The 19,708-nt window shown below is 41.9% G+C and overlaps 1 protein-coding gene and 1 long non-coding RNA gene across 3 annotated transcripts in view; one reads left to right on the top strand and one right to left on the bottom strand.

The window, feature by feature from the left end:
* Positions 1-19,708, bottom strand: part of NAALADL2 (N-acetylated alpha-linked acidic dipeptidase like 2) — a 989,869-nt gene that overhangs the window by 672,324 nt on the left and 297,837 nt on the right. The window lies entirely within an intron of this gene.
* Positions 12,658-19,708, top strand: part of LOC109287998 — a 9,246-nt gene continuing 2,195 nt past the window's right edge. Inside the window, exons 1-2 of the long non-coding RNA XR_002095042.1 lie at positions 12,658-12,761; positions 13,086-13,087. This is a non-coding gene — a long non-coding RNA (uncharacterized LOC109287998). The remainder of the gene's footprint in view (positions 12,762-13,085; positions 13,088-19,708) is intronic.

Below are 19,708 nucleotides of genomic sequence, written 5' to 3'. Positions count from 1 at the left end.
ATTTTATTTTAAGGGGATAAAGCAGGAAGAAGGTCAGGAGGTACTTGGAGTTAGCTCAAGAAACCTGTACCCTGGGAGTGCTAACAGGCTAACCTGCACAGTAGTTGGACCTATTGTAGGAACACAGCATAAAATTCAGTGTTAAAGTGACCAACAGAGAATTAACAACACTGCCAGAGATGTAAAAATGAGGTAAATTCTGCTCACACTTGATGGATATAACCACACCATGATTACACAGTGGCATCCAAATCTAGAAGGTGGCCCAGAGTGTTTTCTTACATTCCAAACAAGAACAAGGTGATAAAATGCTACAAGTAAGGGCATAAAGCTGGACATAACCTCTCCATCAAGCAAGCAACTGTTAGGCAGAGGGCTGAAAACAACGCTAAATTGCTTAAGCTTGTTGCATCAAAGAGCTATAACACAAAGTCACAAAATGTGTCTAATGACATCCATTCCTATGCAACCCGTAACAGAACAATAAAACAGTAAAGATCAAAGTCAAGTTGAACCTACATAATGACTCACTTTGGGAAACTTCTACACTGGCAGTGTATGAAACAAGGGAATGATTATGAGGAATGCAAACAGTTTGGAAGTTACAAAATAGGGACATTAGAAAAATAAGACCATAAATGGCACTATAAGGGGTATAGTCTGGCCACTGGAGCCAGCAAGCCCATGAAAGTTGGCCCTAACTAAATTACAGTTTGTCTTGTGAGATGCCAAGAGACTCCTGCGGCCAAGAACAATTCCAGCGGCTTGTAGATTTAACCACAAAGACAGTAGCTGCAGCCTGTGACTTCAGTGTAAAACATGACTAAAGCATGCCAAACTCATGAAATAGAACTATATTGAGGCTTAAATTAGAAGCCTTCTGAGCCACCTGCACATAAGACAGGAATTCTCAGCTCAAGCAAATATTGATCTTCAAATAAATCTTCCTCACGAAAAGCCAGCACCTCCTCTGCTCCCAAATGGGTAGAAAGATTGGCAATGAAACCTTATCGCGCGACTTTAAGTATTGCTACGAGAAGGACAAGAGTGAGCGGGGGATACAAATGCAAGTATTGGCCCCTGGGTGCCGGAGACCCATGGTACATCACTGAGGTGCTACTTCTGAAGCTGCTAAGAGTGTTTAAGTGACAGTATACATGAGATTAGTAAATTCTGGAGTTGTTTAGACCCTATAAGGGAAACTTGGGGCAAATCTGTATGTTCAGTTGCCCCTCTTTTACGCTACAAATCTACAATAAGGCAGCAAGAAACCTTGCCCTGCTGCTATCAGGGCGGTGACAAAATACCCACTCAAAACAGCTGAGGATCAGATTGTGGTTGTACAAGGAGAGCAAGGTCCACTTCCATGTAATGCAGGAAACTCACTGCCCCGAGAGGCTAACCTTCTTGTCCTCATTCTCACTTGTGCTGAATGGCAAAGAATTTGCACACTAGGGATGTCTTTGCATGATGAAGGCCATATTTGTATCTGCATTGCCCAAAGAAGGATTAACAAAGCAATTCATAATGCCATGAATAAATAGCATGGTACCTGTAACCCCCACAATGGAGTAAACATATAGTCCAGCGAGATATAGTGCAATTTATTACTCCCTTATTAAAAACTAATATGTTTCCCTTACAGACATAAACTTCTTTTTACAGCATCTACCACAGTGAAATAACACGCAAAATAATAAGCAATCAAAACTACTTTAAACCTGGTCAAACTACGTACGCTATATCCACACCCACACAGAAGTACAACACGTCCTACTGCATGGCAATATATAGTAAATAAATAGTATTTATTTAGTGGGAATACTGCTGTGGTTTTTGTTTGTTTATAAACCTTGAAGGCCCTTCACCATGTGCAGGTAAAGACAAAATGGGATCTAATGCGCGATCCACACAATCATGCCTCCTGCCATGCCACACACACATGGCAAGAGCCATAATTGTAGGATCATGAATCAGATCCCATCATACCTTACTGCTGGTACAATAAGGATCAGGTTACTACTGTTTCAGCACGAAGCAAATGCTCCCCATCCTTCCCTCCACCCCCCAGCTGGGAGCCCACTCACTTGACGGAGCTAGCAGCTACGGGGACAACACATGTGACTCCCCCTATGCCCCCCGCCACTGGGAGACTGCAGTTGCTATGTGATCTCCCAGCCATGGGAGTACTCCACACCCCCTTCACAGCTGAGAGGTCACAGCAGCTGCAGTCTCCGAGCTGCAGGGGTGCACAGGGCACCCACAGCTGAGAGCTCCCAGGTTCTGGAGTGCACCTGATTTCCTCTCTCCCCCACCCCCCTCCCCCCCTGCCAGCTGGGAGCTCCAATCAACTGACATGGCTCCCAGCCACAGGGGCCACTGGCCACACATCAATTGTCATGACAGGAAGCAGCTACAAAATTATTCGACATATTTTTGTAACGTATTCCTCTTTTTATCACTCCATTACCTGGTTAATCATGCCTTAATGTAACATGTAGATGGGGTATCAGTGAAGCCACACTTTTCTCGCAAGGAGTCAGGTAAGAAGCTTTCATTCAAAGCAAAGTTTCTACATCAATCGCACAGGTGGTTTTGCACACTATTCCACTAGTACTTCCAACTAAAGTGATTCATGCACATTTGTGATTCATCAAGTTCCTCTTCCCCTGTGTGAAAATAACTAACTTTTAAGTTACATACCCAAAGACTAAGTAATCTAAAAGCGGTAGGCCAGAAATAACAAGTGCAGCCATTTATGCAAAATATACCCACAATATTTTTTTTTAAAATCTAATTCCCTAGAATGGCAAAGAACTTGTGCACTAGGGATGAAATAAAATAAAATAAAATAAAATAAAATACCTTAATAATATGAGTCACTTTACATACAGTTCAGGAGTACCAGCACTTATAGTAGAAATCAGATAGCCACAAAGCACTGTTGGCTAAATTGTGCTTCCAAGTGACATCAGAACAAATCCAGAGCAGCTCCACTTGATTAACTGAAAGCAAGGTTTGGCCCACTATGCAGTAGATTAGGGTTGTCCAACTGGCACCCAGAAACCACATGTGGCCTGTGAGGCTTATTGGCGCAACTGCTGAAGCTGCTGTTATAGTACAGCTCCAGAACCAAGGGAATAGATGCTACTGCCGCTTGTTGCCTTGCCCTGTTGGCCACCAAGAAATTCAACATCTGGAGTCATTGTGCTGACTAAAATCAGCAGCAGGAAAAAGGGAGCAAGTGGCAGCTGTGTGCAGCCCGTGGGTTCTGCAGCCATGTACACCAGCTGCCACCCTGCAAGGAGCCCCAAAAGCCAGATCCAGCCTGTGAGGTCAAATGAGTTCAACATGCCTGTAGTAGATAGAAAATAAAGCAGTAGATACTATAAGTTAATAGGAATAATATTAACGTTCCAGAAAAACGGCTAAAATGAACAGTAGAGCACCAGAAGATTATTATGCCCTTTACCACAAACTATGGCAAGCGACACACCGTTTCCTAGAGGGGAGGTGGTATGAGGTGGGATGGAGATGCTGTAGGATTATGGGGGACACAGCGTATATAGACATTTGCTCTCCCAAGAAAAACTCTCCTGGGAGTAATTTAACCTTGGTTGTTCTCAGGTTATTTTTCTCATGGACCAGCTATGTTACTCTGGGAGAAAGAAGCTGAACATCTGTATGCAGTAACTCCCCCAGAAGAAACTGAATGTCTATATGAGGCCTCTGTATGCTACTGCTATTCTTTTAACACTTTCTTCATCCTTTTTTATGTGGCTTGCAGAACAAAAACAACTCTTCTGTTCTACATTACCTCTTCCTACTTTGTCAAAGGTTTTAAATCAAGTGAGCTTTAAGGGTGGTATCTGAATTCCTGGTACTTTCAGCCTGGGAACTGCATGTAAGATACCATGCCAGTGACAAGACAAGACCGTTGATAGACATGGATATCATTTTGATAATTTTGGTTTTGGACTTGGCATGGAAATATCCCGTTAGCTTTTTCTCTGTATCTCAGAATAATTGATTAGATGATATATTAGAATTCCAATCACAGTTCTTATCATTTTAATCACATGCATACATATATCACATATCGGTTGCCAGTTCTGTTACTTTTGTAGGCCAGCAGAGACTGACAGTGGAAGAAAGGGAAGTTAGTCACTAGGCTTGATGTAGTGTTTTTCTCATGTCTATCAGGTTAAAAAAAGTATCTTTAATTTTCTACAATTTACTTGCCTTTCTTTAAAGACAATTCAGTATTGTACTAATTCACCTGGGGTTTTTTTAGGCTACTGTTAATGACATAAAAGTTGATAAAACACAAAAACGAAACAAAAAAGTTCTCTGATAATTAGGTGAAGGATTCTTTAAAATCATAATTTTGGAATTCCTTTCTGCACAGCCTTCAAGGTAAGTAAGATGTGCATCTTAACTGTAACATCCAAATGAAAAAGAAACACAGAAAAGGAGTAAAATTAAATCAGTAATAACAATAAACTTAATTTAATACAGATTAATAATACATTTTATCCACCTATGCAAGAGTTTTAATATTACCAGTAAGCAGTGCATATAATTCAGATGAAGATATGGGAGAGAAAGATTGTAAATATGAGGACTAGGGACAGAAATTCTTATACAATAAAGGACTTAGGCCATCTGTCTGTCTGTCTGTAACACTCTTGCATCACTCTGGTTAGTAAAACAACCAGAGTGCAGAGCACTGCCATGACGGTAGGGACAGAGGGGGTGGAGCAGGCAATGCTGGCCTTCCCCACCCTCCCCCAGGCCCTGCTGCTAGCAGGCAATGGAGCACTGTCATGATGGAGGGGATGGAGTGGGGGGGGACGAGGCCAGCGGCACTGGAGGCAGCAGCAGTGCAGGGTGCTGGCAGAGGGGGATGGAGGGGCAAGCTTGCCTCCCTCCCCCCCGGCACTCCTGGGAGGCAGCAATGTGGGATGGTGGGTGACAGTGCTCTGTCCCTACTGGTATAAGGGATTGGAAATCGGTTGAAATCTGTAACACTCCAGAAGTTCAGTGTACATAAACCACTTTTAAAATACGAGAAACCGATTTAAGATAAACCTGGATGGATGTAGTATCAGACTTCAACTGATTTAGGTTAAACCAGTTTATTGAACTTCTGTCCCAGATCCCCTCCAGAGCCCAGTTAACTCACAGTCCTCAGCATCCCCAGATGCTTTGCACCTCTCGCACAAACCCCTCCCTCCAGGATGGGCAAGCTAGCTTTGGTCCAAATTCTCATTTCCAGTGAGCAGGGAGGTGTGCTCCAGAACCTCCCAGCTTCTAGCCTGGGCTACTGCAGGCGTGGCTGTACTTCCAGAATCAAAAGTGAATGCCTGTTCACTTGCTTACCAGTTCAGTCTACACAGTTTAAACTAACCTGTGAAGATTAAATCAATTCAGCCTCAGACTTTCTGACTGTCTATACTTAGTCAAGAAGTGCCATACTGGGTCAGACCAATGATCTATTTACCCAAATATCTCATCTCCAACAGTGGCAGGAGTGGATTCTTCAGAGAGAGAGCGCATGAGAACAGGGTATATCTACAGTGATCTATCCCCTGTCATACCCTCCCTGGCATCCACCATCATTGGTTTTAGGATACCCTAATTGTTCTACTTAATAGCTATTAACCATCTATCATCCATGAATTTGTCCATTCCTTTTCTCAGCCTCGCTGTGCTATCTGACTTTAAAACCTGTGATCATGAGTTCCACAAGTTAACTGTGCAGTGCATAAAAATGTACTTTGTTAGTTTTAAAAGCCATCTCCTGCATACCCACTCAGTCTGTGACCCCTGCTTCTAGAATTCTGGGACTTGGTGAACAACAGTTCTATATACACTTTGCTCACATCCTTCATGATTTTATAGACCTCTAACCCTTCCCCATCAGCTTCAGCCCTGAGATAAATATATAGCCTGAATTATAATCTGATTTTAGTGTTTCCTTTTAATTTCCAGTTTGTTAAAATACATAGATGAGATTCATTCCCTGCAAATCATACTGTGCTTAATGTTGGACAACCCCTCTGCAGGGTGAAAAATATTATGCTTTAACTTTTGCACATGATGAAAGGAGGTGTAAAAGTTACAGGAAAGAAAATAATACAGTTCTAGAAACCATACAGATGTAAATGGTGTTCCTAATCCTCATCTCACGTTAATTTATTTCAACACAAGTGCAATTCGCTTACAGCAGTGTAAGAGGACAAACAAGTTCAATGTTATTACATATTTACATGGCATTTTTCATTTTAAAAGACAAAGACCTTTGTACATTATACATATTACAAAACCAATGAAATACAGATATATCGGGGTAAAAACCAGCCCACCCACACAAAGTGTACTGCATAACGGTAGGGGAAGAAAATTCTCTGTCCAAAACAACCTCCTACTTGCAACATGTTCACTAGTACAGTTAAGTGATTAAATATCATATTTCTTCTCCCCACCAATTTTTATTGTAAACATTATAAAATTCTTCATATACAGATTACTTTCCCTTTGCTTAAAATATATATATATATACACACATATACATACACACACACACACACACACACACATCATCTACATTAGATAGAGTACTGTACCCAGACAACAGTATCAAACAGAGACAAAACCATATGATAGGGAAAAGGTTTATGTTATATATATTTTAATCAATTGCTCTTTGTTTCCTCTTTCCTTTCAATTGCATCTGACTTCACTGTTGCCTTCAAGTAGTAGTGCATAGTCATTCAGTTTTTAAAAATGAATGCACTGATAGTTCATGCCTCTTGTATTTGCATTTCTCTAATATTCTAGTAGGAACCTTGATGGCAGAAATGCTTGCAGATAAATTACGTTTTTTCAAGGAATACTAGAATATTAATGGATAAATGTACATATTTGCACCAGAAATCAGAGTCTCAGAGGAATCATGTACAAATTACACAACAGAAACAAAGCAATGTGATCTTTGCTCAGTTGAAAACCAAGAAATATGGCAAACCTTGAATATGCTCAGTGAACAGTTTTGCAAACAATCTACGTTTGAAGATTCACTACTAAGGATCAGTGTTATGATTCACATCACCCAGCACCTGTCAGAAGGGGACACAACACCTGTTTTGTCTGCTTATGAATGCAAGGGAACTGTTCATAATTTCAAAATATTTAAGGCAAGAAGGGACTATTAAATTGTCTAACCTAGTCTGTATCTCTCAGACTATATATGCCCATTTAAGCATCAAGGCTCTAGTTAGACTAAAGCTTTTCAGTCATCAAGAAACCAGCTGTTTATCCCAGACAAAGATCAAGACAAGTTAAAATGCCACGAGTGCCCAAAGCCCTTACACTGGGCATGAACTGATGAGGTAAGATGCCCTACAACTGCAGAAGCCAGATCATGTGCCACACTGCAAAATCCAAAAAGATGATTTCCCCTGTGGCCAGATCCTTTCTAAAACTAAATCAAGCACTCTGTATGACCTTGAGCAAAGGACATCAGCGAAAGGATACCAAATCCAGTGTTTTGACTCCAGCTGAAGCCAATTTTTGACACCTCAGAAGATGACATGTAGCCAGTTCTCTCTCAAGGAAAAGCCAACCGCATAGGTAGTTACTCAAATGAATCCTTTGCTACAAGATTGGATGTAGACGTAGGAGAGAGAGATTTTGGGTGAAGCCAAGTTCAGGGATCTAAGACATCTGGATTCCACGTCACGCTCTGTTGTGGCAAAAAGAATTGCTACGTTCCCTTAGAATGTATAAATAGTTATGCCCTCGTAAAACGCAAAACGTGATTCCTCAGTATCATGTCAAGCGCAAGAAATTTCACAACAGGATGCTCATTTCTGCCATGCAGATCTCCAAAAGCAGAGTCTGCTTTCCAAATTCTAATATTTATTAGAAACAAATACAGACACTACAAATATCAGGTGTTATTGTTCAGTGAAAGGCTTTCATTATGAAACCCAGATGCAGATTCTTGATATTAACACAGCCATTTATCATTAGAAAACCACCATGAATTATTATATTAGCACAGTCAAAATATTTGTTCTGTAATACCCCTGCAAATACACATGCACACAAAAATCACACCTGTCATATTCTTTCTAATAATACTCTGTCTGAATCTGACATAGGGGGAAAAATAGAGGTCTTTAACAGCTGAGATAAGCAGAGCTGAGGCACTTTCCTTTCACTGGTACAAAATCCGACAGTCTTATTTATGAGTGGCTCCAGGACATAGTGTGGAACCAGCAGAGGCTGTTGTCATCAGCTTTCACTTATAATAGACTACCCCACATATTTTGGCAGCAACCGCAGAAACGATCAAGTTAGTATTTGGAGAAAACTAAACATTTCCCATTTGCATTCTTATGCTCTTTTTTTTTAACCTTCAAACAACTTTAAAAGATAAATTTGAATCTGCATTTTACACAGCACCCAGATACCTCATCTCCAAAGTTGAGAAAAACATATGCTGTCAGCAAAGAACAAAATGATCTCCTTGATTCTAATACCTGTAATAGTAGCATGATAATAACCATGTGTGACAACTTCTCCCTCCTCTCAAAATAATTATGGCTCTCTACAATTCAGCATCTGGGTTACCAGATGTTACTGTCAAACACGTAAGCAATGGGCAGAAGCACTTCATAAACCTGGCCAGCATCCAGAGTTTTTTTGTCTGAATACCTCAGCAGATGCAGGTGGTTTTCAGTAGGCCAATATTTGGAACACCATACCATGCAAACCCAGTTAGATAAGCAAGTAAAAGAGCATCAGTGAATAATGCACTGTATCCAGAGGGGTTCATCAAAATCACATTAGTTTGACTGAGACTGACATTTCTACACCCATTATTACTAGCTTATGTCAAAGGATTGCTAACAACTGATCTCAGACCAAAATAAAACAAACACAATTAATTCATTACTATACATTTCTAATAAACTGCACATCAAATGAAGGCACTTTACCACAGGTTAATATATGATTTGAAAATAAACGGTTTAACACACAGGTATAATATTTGATAGCTGGATGAGACATTAGCTCTTTAAAACAAAATAAAAACAAACAAACAACCCCAAAACAAAAAACAAAATAAGTGCATACAGCAGAATTTAAGTGTTGTTATTACATCAAAATAATTTATGCTTTTAAGACATATACTTGTATCTTGGCACAAAACCTTTTTCATGAAGATTATTTTCATACAGAGTTTTCATAGCATATGCCACTAAACTGCTGCAATTTGAAATTAAATTACCTTCAATGAGGAAGCAATCCAACCCTTAACTGGACTTGTTGATCAAATTAAAAAAAACAAACCAAAAGACTAATTAATTGTAGGCCACGTGTCCCAGGCTTAGGAGAACATGCCTGTTTGCATTTTAGAAATAAAATGTTACTGGGTGGTAAATATTTAAAATATACATAATTAATATAAGAACTAAAAAAAGTGAATGGGTTAAGGTATTGATTGTTATATAGGCCTTTTCACCGTAATCTGTCAAAATATTTTGTAAAAGAGAAGTTAAATTTTGAAAACTTTTAAAGAAAAATGAATCACATTTGTAAACATTTATTAAAAAAATAATTTCTTTGTAAGTGAAAGGGGGAAAAAAAGGATATTTAACACTGGTGTGAAATAATAGTAAGAGGACAATAAATCTTTTATACTTTTACAGTTATGCAGCCAGAGAGAAAACTAAAGCAAGTTTGTTAGCAAAAGATTGCATCCATTATTTAGGGGCTGATCTCAGAAAAAACATCAGGTATATACTGGTGGAGGACTAAAGAAACATAATCAAGGCACAAATCATTAAGGACGTTATTACAGCAGCACCCGCTGGCACTACGACATTCAAGGCCTGTCAAATGTTTCTACTATAAACTTTTTTCATGGGTATAACTTGGCTGCAGGAATTTACTCTAGGCTGAAACATGGCTTACAAGCTCCTGACCTTCAAGCAAATGACATAAAATATGTCCAACCATTTTTAACTGATGGAGGGAATGGCAGGGAGACAAGAGATGTGCTTTACCAGATTTTAGATACATTGTGTGGTTTAATAAAACAGGTTTGGGTTTGTTTAGACAGAAAGAGCACCTTGCAAGCTTTAACTCCAAGCTAAGGAGTAAGTCTGTATGCTAAAGTCTAAAGAAAGAAGTAAAAATAATTACGGCTTGACGATCAGTGAAAATAATCACGCTGACTTCAGATCTGTGACAATTTGACACAAATTATGTCATTTTCCTAGAACATGCGCAGCAAACAGTTCTGCATTTAAATGACATAAGCAATGCCTGCAGTTACAGGTCCTAGCAAAATGAAGGGATTATTTCAGCAGCCATCAGCTATTCCAAATGAAAGCTGGGGGACCATGGTGCTGGGAAATGCATATCCATGTGTAAGCTTCCTTCTCTAGGCCAGGTGTTCTGGGTTTCCACACAGTTTATTTTTTCGTGGGTCAAAGTTGTGCCCACAGAAACAAAGCAATAAAACAAAAATGTGTGCAAAACAAGGGGACAAAAACAGATAAACCAAATCCTCCAGATCATTCTTCAGACCCTAAAAGGGCAACCCAGGCTCACCAACACCCTGCAGTCCCCGCAAGCCCCCCGATCCTTCCAAGCCTCTCCCCCCTGCAGACCCTGCTAGCCCCCCACCATCCCACCCACCCCCTCCCCTGATTTTTCCTAGCTCAGGCTCCAAGCACCTAATTACCAAGTTAGACCAGGCAGCCATTTTTAACTCAATCTAACCCCACTGAACTTCTGTCTGTAATGTCTATACAAAGCCTCATTTACTACTTACCAGCTGCAGATGGCCTTCCAGCCCTCTTGCCAACCCGGCTAAGAACTGGTGTTAACTGCAGCTGGTGTTTCAGGCTTTGAAGGTTGTACCTCCTTAAAAAAATACAATTAAACACATTTCCTATCTCAAAGATATTATAGCTTATATGCATGAAATTCCAGATATCAACTAATTTAACTGCTGAGATAGCTACTTCAGTAATTGCATACAACATTTAACAAACATAAACACACACACACACACACACACACACACACAGAGATATAAAGGTTTATCTATCAGTGGCGGTAAATAGCATTGTGCGCAATTTGGTTTACATGGTACCCAACTAACCCCAGCACAGGTTACTGTATATAGGACAGATCTGCTAAGATTTTCTAGGCACAAAAAGGGCAGAGATTAGGTTGTACCCTTTATACTATGTTGCATCTCTAATCTTGCCCTGCTACAGATACCTTCTTACATAGGCACTGAGGTGCCTGCTACTTGTGGAGCGATAAGTAAGGAATCCAGCTGTGGGTTGCCAGGGTAACCAGTGGGAGTCAGCTGACTGGAAAGGGCAGGGCCTGGTTCCCATATAACCCCAGGCCGAGGCCAGGCAGGGAGTTCCCTGCCGGCAGTTAAGGGAGAAGGAGCTCTGCCAGAGCAAACAGCGAGAAGAAGCCTGACTGCTGTTATGGGGCAGAGAATTCCCAGGTAGGGATTGAATGTTGTTCAGCTAGATGGCATAGATTTTATGTTATAGCCCAGGGGCTTGTGCTTTTGTGTTCTCTGTTTAGACCAGAGGACCAGGTGAGGCTATTAGGGGTTGGAAGAGGCCTCATAGGGGCTCCACGGTAGCGTGGGGACCCCGGCGCCAGAAAGGGCGCAGCGTTTTGAGTGCACTAACCCCGGCGCCAGAGAGGGCACAGCGTTTTTGGGTACATGCACCCCGGTGCCAAGGAAGGGGCTAGGCACGGCTACAGCCCCTAAGCCCCAAGGCTGAGAGAAGCCCCAGAGCAGAGGGAGTGATGATTGATGAGCCCCAGAGGGGGTGCAGTTGTGAGACAAGGCTACAGAAAGCCCGAGCGCCAGGGAGCGCAGAGAGCGAGACTGAGCAAACAACACCTGGTACATCAGTGATGCGTGGGCTGCGGTATAAGGGGAGAAAAGGAGCCACAGATAGCGCACCTTGGCATCGGGGCAGAAAATGGGCAGCCTCCTGCTTAACATCCTCTGATTAAGCAAGTAACAACAAGGCATGGCAGGAGAGGAGGTGGATGGTTGGCCCATAACTGGTGGGCGGGGCCACTAGTGGACAGACCCCGAAGAGACACAGCTGTCACAGTATCCCATCTTAGTATATTTAGCAATCAATTATTTATACCCTACACTGCCCATATTGATTTTTCATAGTACTGTTGTTGTGTTAAGAATGTCGTGCTGTGCCATAAGTGGCCAGGTCTGGTGGTCACACCTCAGGAGAAGACAGGAAATGAGAAGTAAAGAGATGTGCCTGGGAAACTGAGTTGGAGATCCAGAGAGTCAGGCAGAGCATGAGATTATGAGGCCAGCCAGGCAAGGCATCCAGGAAATCCATCAGTCAGTAGAAGCACAATCCAAGAGTACAGCAGCCTAAGTACAAAAGTTGCTCCTTGCTGCCCAGATACTTCCCCTTCTAAATCAGGGGCACAGATGGGAACGGGAAAGAGGCAGGCCAAGACCCCAGGTTCAAGACCATGGAATGGCCAAGGGCAAAAAGTGAAAGAGTTACTAGATAAGGCTGAGATTCTCAACCAGGGTGTTATGTGCAAACCCCTACAGGATTCACAAAATAAACCCAGGGTTTTCAAACAGGAATCCATAGTATCAAAACCAGTCTGACTTCTTGTGGTCTTTCCGAGTTCCCTGCAACAAAACAATTGCTCTAGTACTTCTCCATGGCTGATAAAACAAGTGACAGCTAGAGCTGACATTTTCAGAGGGCAACCTGACTCTAACATAAGGTTTACTGAGCCTAAGTCATCTAAAAATCACCAAGTTAAGGAAAAGCATTCATGTCCCTGACCAACATTTCTCCTGCTTGAAGGTCTGCTCTTCCTTCATATAAGAAACTTAAGCTGACATTGTAGCAACCTGTTTCCTGGACCCTTTAGAGGTTGCCCATGTAGGAAAGTACTCTGGGCCATGTGGAGACCCTAGGGCTTAATCATCTTTCCAGGGTTCTAGAACCGCCAACTCTCTGGAAGTGCAGTTGTATTGGAGCTGCAATGCTAGGTAGATAGCCCAGACTACCTAGAATGGCAAGGGCTCAAAGGGCTCCCCCCAATAAATCCCCACGAAATCTGGAGGGTTTCAGCACATAGCCTAGTCCAGAGAGTGAGGGAAAACCTCCTTCCATCTTAGAGGAAATATTTCTAAAGGGGTTCTCGCAGACATTTCATAAAGCGTAAACCAGCTGTAGAAAGGGTAATGTGGTCTTAAATACATTTATGAAGACAGGATCCAGTCAGACTAAATATTATCTGAACGCAGCTTCTGTCCTTTTTTGGAGCCTGGTTTAACATTGAGTCATTGCAAAGTCAGGAGAAAATAAAATGAGACTTCATTTTATTTGTGAGATTTGCTCTACCCAAGGGAACCACAGATCATTGTTACTGCCGCAATTCAAACATGTTACAATTTCTGCAATGGCACTGCTGGCAAAGCTGCAAACACAAAATTAGATGAATCCAATCACAATGTGACGAAAGCATGCAAAACCAATTCACAAACTCATGACAAGGAGGCAAGTTGTTATTATTATGATGTTTTTGAAAGGGTAACAAAAATCCCTTATTTTAACAGTACCTTCTACTTGACAGTAGAGAGTTGTAAATTCAAAATAATGCCCTCAAACTCCTTACATCATTGAAAATGGCCATAAGACACCATTCTAAAGGAAATATTGTACAGCCAGGTTTTGCTTAGACATCTGTTATTGTCCAGGACCAAATCTTCCATCTTACTATAATATAAACAGCAGCGAAAGGTAACTTCACATCCATCAGACACCCAGTTTATAAGAGCTCTGTACAACACAGTGAAGGTAAATAAAATGTGGCAACTTCAAAATGTTAAAAGCTGAAAACTGAAGTCCTTCATCAGGCAAAAAACTCATTGATTTTTTTTTTAAAAAGCTTTGCTTGGTGAAGGGCTGCAGAATATAATCCTGACTAAAAGTGACAAAAAAACATGGAGAAAGGCACGAGTTCTTGTGGATGATAACTTTTATTGGACCAGCTGCATGGCTGGGAGGGACACAAGCAAGTTTTTGGGTATCACAGTATCCTTCCTCAGGCCTCTGAAAGGTTGCCTATGTCTAACCCAACCACGCCATTGATCCAATAAAAGATACGACCCACAAGCACTCTTGCATCTCACCCATTTCAGGGACCGTCACGGAAACAACATAACCCCAACACTACCAACACATGGAACAATTCTAGAAGGTGCAAAAACTAGAAAACAACAATTATTACAACTAAATTTGGGATCAGACCTCTGACACACTTCAATATAAATTTCCTATTCAGTCAAACCTATATACTAGAGTAAGGAATTACCTCAATGTGAGGCTACTCTGATGGCTTTTTGTTAGTCTGAATTAACCTTCCTATAATGAGAACCACAGTATGCTATATTCATACTTTCATCCCAAAAAGGCTTTCCACTACAGTGCATGGAAAACACCTGTGACTGAAAATTAATCACTCCCTTATTAGAACAAGACAACTAATTAAAGTGAACATCAAGCTTATGTGATTAGAAAGAATATCCTATCCAGCTGAACTGGATGCAGACTTTTGGTAGGTAGAATATAAACTTGGTCAAGAAATCAAAGCCAATATTTCTATTTAAAAATCAACAACCCCTCCCCCCCCCGTCAAGATTCTGGTTTTGCCTCACCATAAGCCAGCACTTCAGTACCACTAATATGCCTAGTACCATGGTATGTTATCAGCTGAGTGCGGGATCAGAAGAAAGGCCACTGGGCACTGAGAAACCAATACGATTTCCTTCAGCATTACAAGTTCTCTCAATAATCTTTCATCAAAGTAGAGACTTGGTTCAGGCCTGCTTAATTTATGACATTACAAGTCCAGCTGTTCACTTTAATAAAGAAGAAAAAGCATCTTAAACATTAAAGGCCTCATCTTCCCTACTGGAATCATATTAAGCTCTAGTCTCCTGTTGTCCAAATGCCATTCCAACAGAAACAATTCTTTTACAGGGATTGCAATAACTCTTATAAGTGTCATAAAGAATCCAAAAAATTGAAATATACAACAACTGTATCAGACTCCTCAGCCATATCATTTTCATGCACACACCAGTCTAAATTACTACATTCTCTGTTTTCAAAATGCTGAATGCTTTTCATTCGTCATCACTGGCAGTCCCTCACAGTTGAGGATGATTGTCTTCCATGATTGTTATGATCTGTGGGTCCAAAGATGGCTGGCAAGACCAATCTGGGATTGACATTTTCTGCTGCAACTCAGGCATGTGTTTCTATGCGGGGTAGGTGGCTCTGGATTCTTGATTCAGTCCACAGCATGCCATTTCTGCTGCTCCCACTTATATGTCTCTTGCTGTTATACTAAGGTTTCAAGTACTGAGATCCTTGTAGTAGACTCTTCCTCCATTTGGGGTGATCCTGGGGAATCTTCTCCCATGAGTTGATGTCAATTTTGCATTTTTTATGTTGGCCTTGAGCACAGAGGCAGAAAAGGATCTTGGAGTCACTACTGATTCCAAGATGAACATGGGCCACCAATGTGGGGACTCAGTCAGGAAGGCTAACCGCACCTTGTCATGAATCCATAGATGCATCACAAGCAGGTCCAAGGAGGTGATCCTCCCCTCTATGCGACATTGGTTAGGCTGCAGTTGGAGTATTGCATCCAGTTCTGGGGGCCGCAGTTCAGGAGGGATGTGGACAGCATGGAGAAGGTCCAAAGGAGGGCCACTCGCATGATCAGGGGGCAGCAGGGCAGGCCCCACGAGGAGAGGCTATGGGGCCTGAACCTGTTCAGCCTCCACAAGAGAAGGCTGAGAGGGGATCTGGTGGCCGCCTATAAACTTGCCAAGGGGGATCAGCAGGCAATGGGAGAGTCCCTGTTCCCCCGAGCACTACCAGGGGTAACAAGGAACAACAACCATAAGTTGATTGAGAGTAGATTCAGGCTAGATATCAGGAAACACTACTTCACAGTCAGGGCGGCTAGGAGCTGGAACCAACTTCCAAGGGAAGTGGTGCTCACACCTACCCTGGGGGTCTTCAAAAGGAGGCTAGACAGCCACCTAGCCAGGGTCATTTGACCCCAGCATCCTTTCTTGCCCATGGTAGGGGATCGGACTTGATGATCTGCTTAGGTCCCTTCCAACCCTACCAACTATGAAACATCCTTGAGGTGCTTTCTCTGTCCTCCTCTTGAGCATACACCTTGACTGGGCTGGGGGAATAACACTTGCTTTGGGAATCTGGAGTCACACATCTGGATGACATGCTTGGCCCAGCAAAGTTGATGTTAGATGATTATTGCCTCAGTGCTCGTGGTGTTTGCTTGCGAGACAACACCAATGTTGGTGCATCTATCTTCCTACTGGATATGAAGAATCTTCTGCAGGCAGCATTGATGGTACTTTTCCAGCAACTTGAAGTGTCTCCTTAACATTGTCCAGGTCTCAACTCTGTACAGGTAAGTGGGAATCACAACTGCTTGATAAATCATGAGCTTTCATTTTGGATCTGAGGTTGTGATTTTTGAACACCCATTTCCAGCAGGCATCTGTAGGCTACACTTTGTCAGTGAAGCAGAGTAGGGCCAGGGGCCCCAACGACTTCGTGCCCAGCAGGTCTGCGCCATGAGGGGTAGGCCTCATTATCCTCACAGAATCAGAAAGCAATGTTTACCGTGTTATTGCCTGCCATGTCTTGATGTAATCTATAAATATCAGGAAGTGTTCTCCTTGCTGAGAGTTCACTTCAAGCTCCTCCTGCAGCTACATCCTCCCCTTACACTCCAGCCAAACATTAACCAGATGTTCAGTTACCATCAGAAATCTATCAGTTGTTAATGGGCGTTCTACTTCTCTTCTGTTCTTTTTCTTGGCTTAGAATGTTCTCAGCATCAGTTCTGGATGAAGGGGATGGAGTGGACTCAGAGAAATGTCTGGTCATCACTAAAACAAAACGCAACTGGAGCAACCAAAGAACAGCACAGCCCAGGTAAGTATTTGGCAGTCCCCAAAGTCCCAGGATGCTATGCACTTTCTTTTTTTCTTTATCACAGGTATAGATTCCTTTCCCTGAGGGCTGGGGGGATGATCCTTGTCTGGGCACAGACTCACAGATAGGAACAACTTAACTCAAAGAAAAAAAAACTAACTGCAGCTAGGCAATGTCATTGCCTTCCCCAGCAGTCCACTATTATAAATACAGCTTGGGGTTCCTCCCCCTTACTCAACAAGGTCCTAATCAATTAGTCAGCATTCTTTCTATTATATGACATCAACTCAAGAACAAAAGAAAAAAAGAAACAACCTTCTTTCATGCTGAGTGGCTTGCGGTCGCTTTGTCCTTTCCGGCACTCACATATCCACTTATTGGAGAAAACCGATGAGCATATCCTCCATAGTCAAAGCTCCTCTGAGTTCTGGGACTGAGATCTGCTCCTCTTTTCTTCCCCAGGGTTCACACAGCTGGGACTTCAGGCTAAGTTAGTGGAACTTGCCTGCTTCCTCCGTCTGCCCTTCTTTCCCCTCTGGCATGGCCACTCCACCAGAAATTGGTGTTATTGTACCCAATGTCCTATCTGGAAGGACCAACAACTGATAAAGCAGTGTTCTGGCAGCCGTGGCATTCCCAGCATGGGTGCCATTTCCTGTAGGTCCGGTAAGTTTCCCAGGTTTTTCTTCTCGTTCTCTGAAGCAGTGGAGGAGGCCTCTTCACACACTTGCCCATTTGAGGTGACACTGGATTTCTTTGTCAATGTCAACTTTCTGCAAGAGATGCCTTCCAAGGTATGAGAAATATTTAATGTTCTCCAAAGTCTCACCATGAATTCGAATTACCAGAGCTGGGTACTGCTCATTAAGAGCTTGTTGATAGAGTTTCTGAATGTTAAGTCCCATTTTTTGTATGCCTCAGTAAAGATGCTGATAATTACCTGAAGGTCTGCTTCTGAGTGAGCATCATCAGCATACTGGAGATTGAGGCCAGGGTGGTCTAAAATGCTGAATTATTTTGACTTATATTCAACCATTTGAAGAACTTTAAATGCATTAGCATTTAAGTGCGACACCACAACTTCCAACTCCATTTTGATTCCAGGAATTCAATTCAATTAAATTGCCATGTTCCAAATAGAAATCCATAGTTGTATTATTGACAATGTAGTAAAAATATCTATATCTTGATATTCGTACTATTAAAATTACTGCATAGTCATGCATGACGCAAGGATTTCTTAAGGTGAAATCTTTTATTATCCAAACTATGCAGCTGGTTTACAGTGAGACTGTCATCAGGTCAGACCAGGAGTAGCCAATACAGCACAGTTAAACAAACAAACAAAAAAACCCACACAAACACACATGCACACAATTCTAAGTGGGGGAAGAAATTACAAGGAGTAGCAGACAAACAAATTAGCCTCATGGCCACAACATCAGTCTAACACTACTATGCATACAGAAAAGCTTTCCAATAAACAGTTACTATTTTACTGTAATGCTTGTTATATTGTTCACAATATTGTTATATTGATGCTAAACATACAAATGGACAAAGCACATGGATAAGAACAACAAGAACAGGTTCTGAAACATTTAATATCACTCACTGACATCAAAGCCAAGCTGTAAGGGTTTGAGGAACATAGTTTGACACCTACAAATGTATCAAAAGGTAGGCATATTTTTATAGGTTAAGTCAAAGAGTTTGTTTCATTTTGCTACAACGAGCTTTACATGTTTTAGAGATATCCCAAATCACAGTAACACAATTCATTGCGCATTAAGACCAAATTTCGAAAAGACTCAGTAACTATGACTGTAGACAAATTTTTAAAAAGTAGTTACACCATTTAGATGCCTAGACAGTTGCATGTTGGATCCTGAGCTCTTCTGAGAACCTGATTAACTGTCATAAAGGGGAGCTGCAGAGGATTGATTACTATTTCCAACTGACTGGTCACTTCTGACTAAATTGAAGGAGACTTATTAGGAAATTGATCCTATTCTTCAACTCTTGTTGTTACAAAAATATGAGATGACCTGCAAACCACTCCAGTTATATTTCATAATATACCAAAAGAAAAAATGGAGTTTATGCAAAAGAGCTAACATCTAATGGTGATATTTCCAAAGACTTAAACAGAAGCTGCGTGGCTCCAGGGCCAGAAAGGGTCTTTTCTTCCTTTTCAGATTGGACCATGCTGCTGAAGCTTCAGGGGACTTGTTTAAAAGACCCCAACGTGGAAGAGAATCCCCCACCCCTTTCATGCTTAGTCACATGCAGTCCCCTCCACTTCCTCTATCCCCTACCTGCTATGATTGCTTTCTCTGCTGTCTGGGGGTGAAGGGATCTACAGAGCTGCTGCTGCCCACTCCAGCTGGGCTGCACAAGGACTGGATTCACCTACGGCAGTGACAGCAGGAGTGGCTTCCCACATTTATTCCCGGAGGGACTGAACAGTATGGAGGAACCCAGATCCTCCCCGCTGCTGCTGCTATTCATTTCAGTCCATCTCCTCTGCAGCCTGGCTGGAGCAAGCAAGAGTAGCGCTGAAGAGCAACTCTAAAACTGGAGGAGAAGGGCGGGGGGGGGGG

This window comes from Gavialis gangeticus, unplaced genomic scaffold (genome assembly GCF_001723915.1).
Source record: "Gavialis gangeticus isolate Ggan-Ray unplaced genomic scaffold, GavGan_comp1, whole genome shotgun sequence".
Classification (NCBI taxonomy): domain Eukaryota; kingdom Metazoa; phylum Chordata; order Crocodylia; family Gavialidae; genus Gavialis; species Gavialis gangeticus.
The sequence above is the reverse complement of the archived record's forward strand: the minus strand, read 5'-3'. Positions and strand labels throughout refer to the sequence as shown.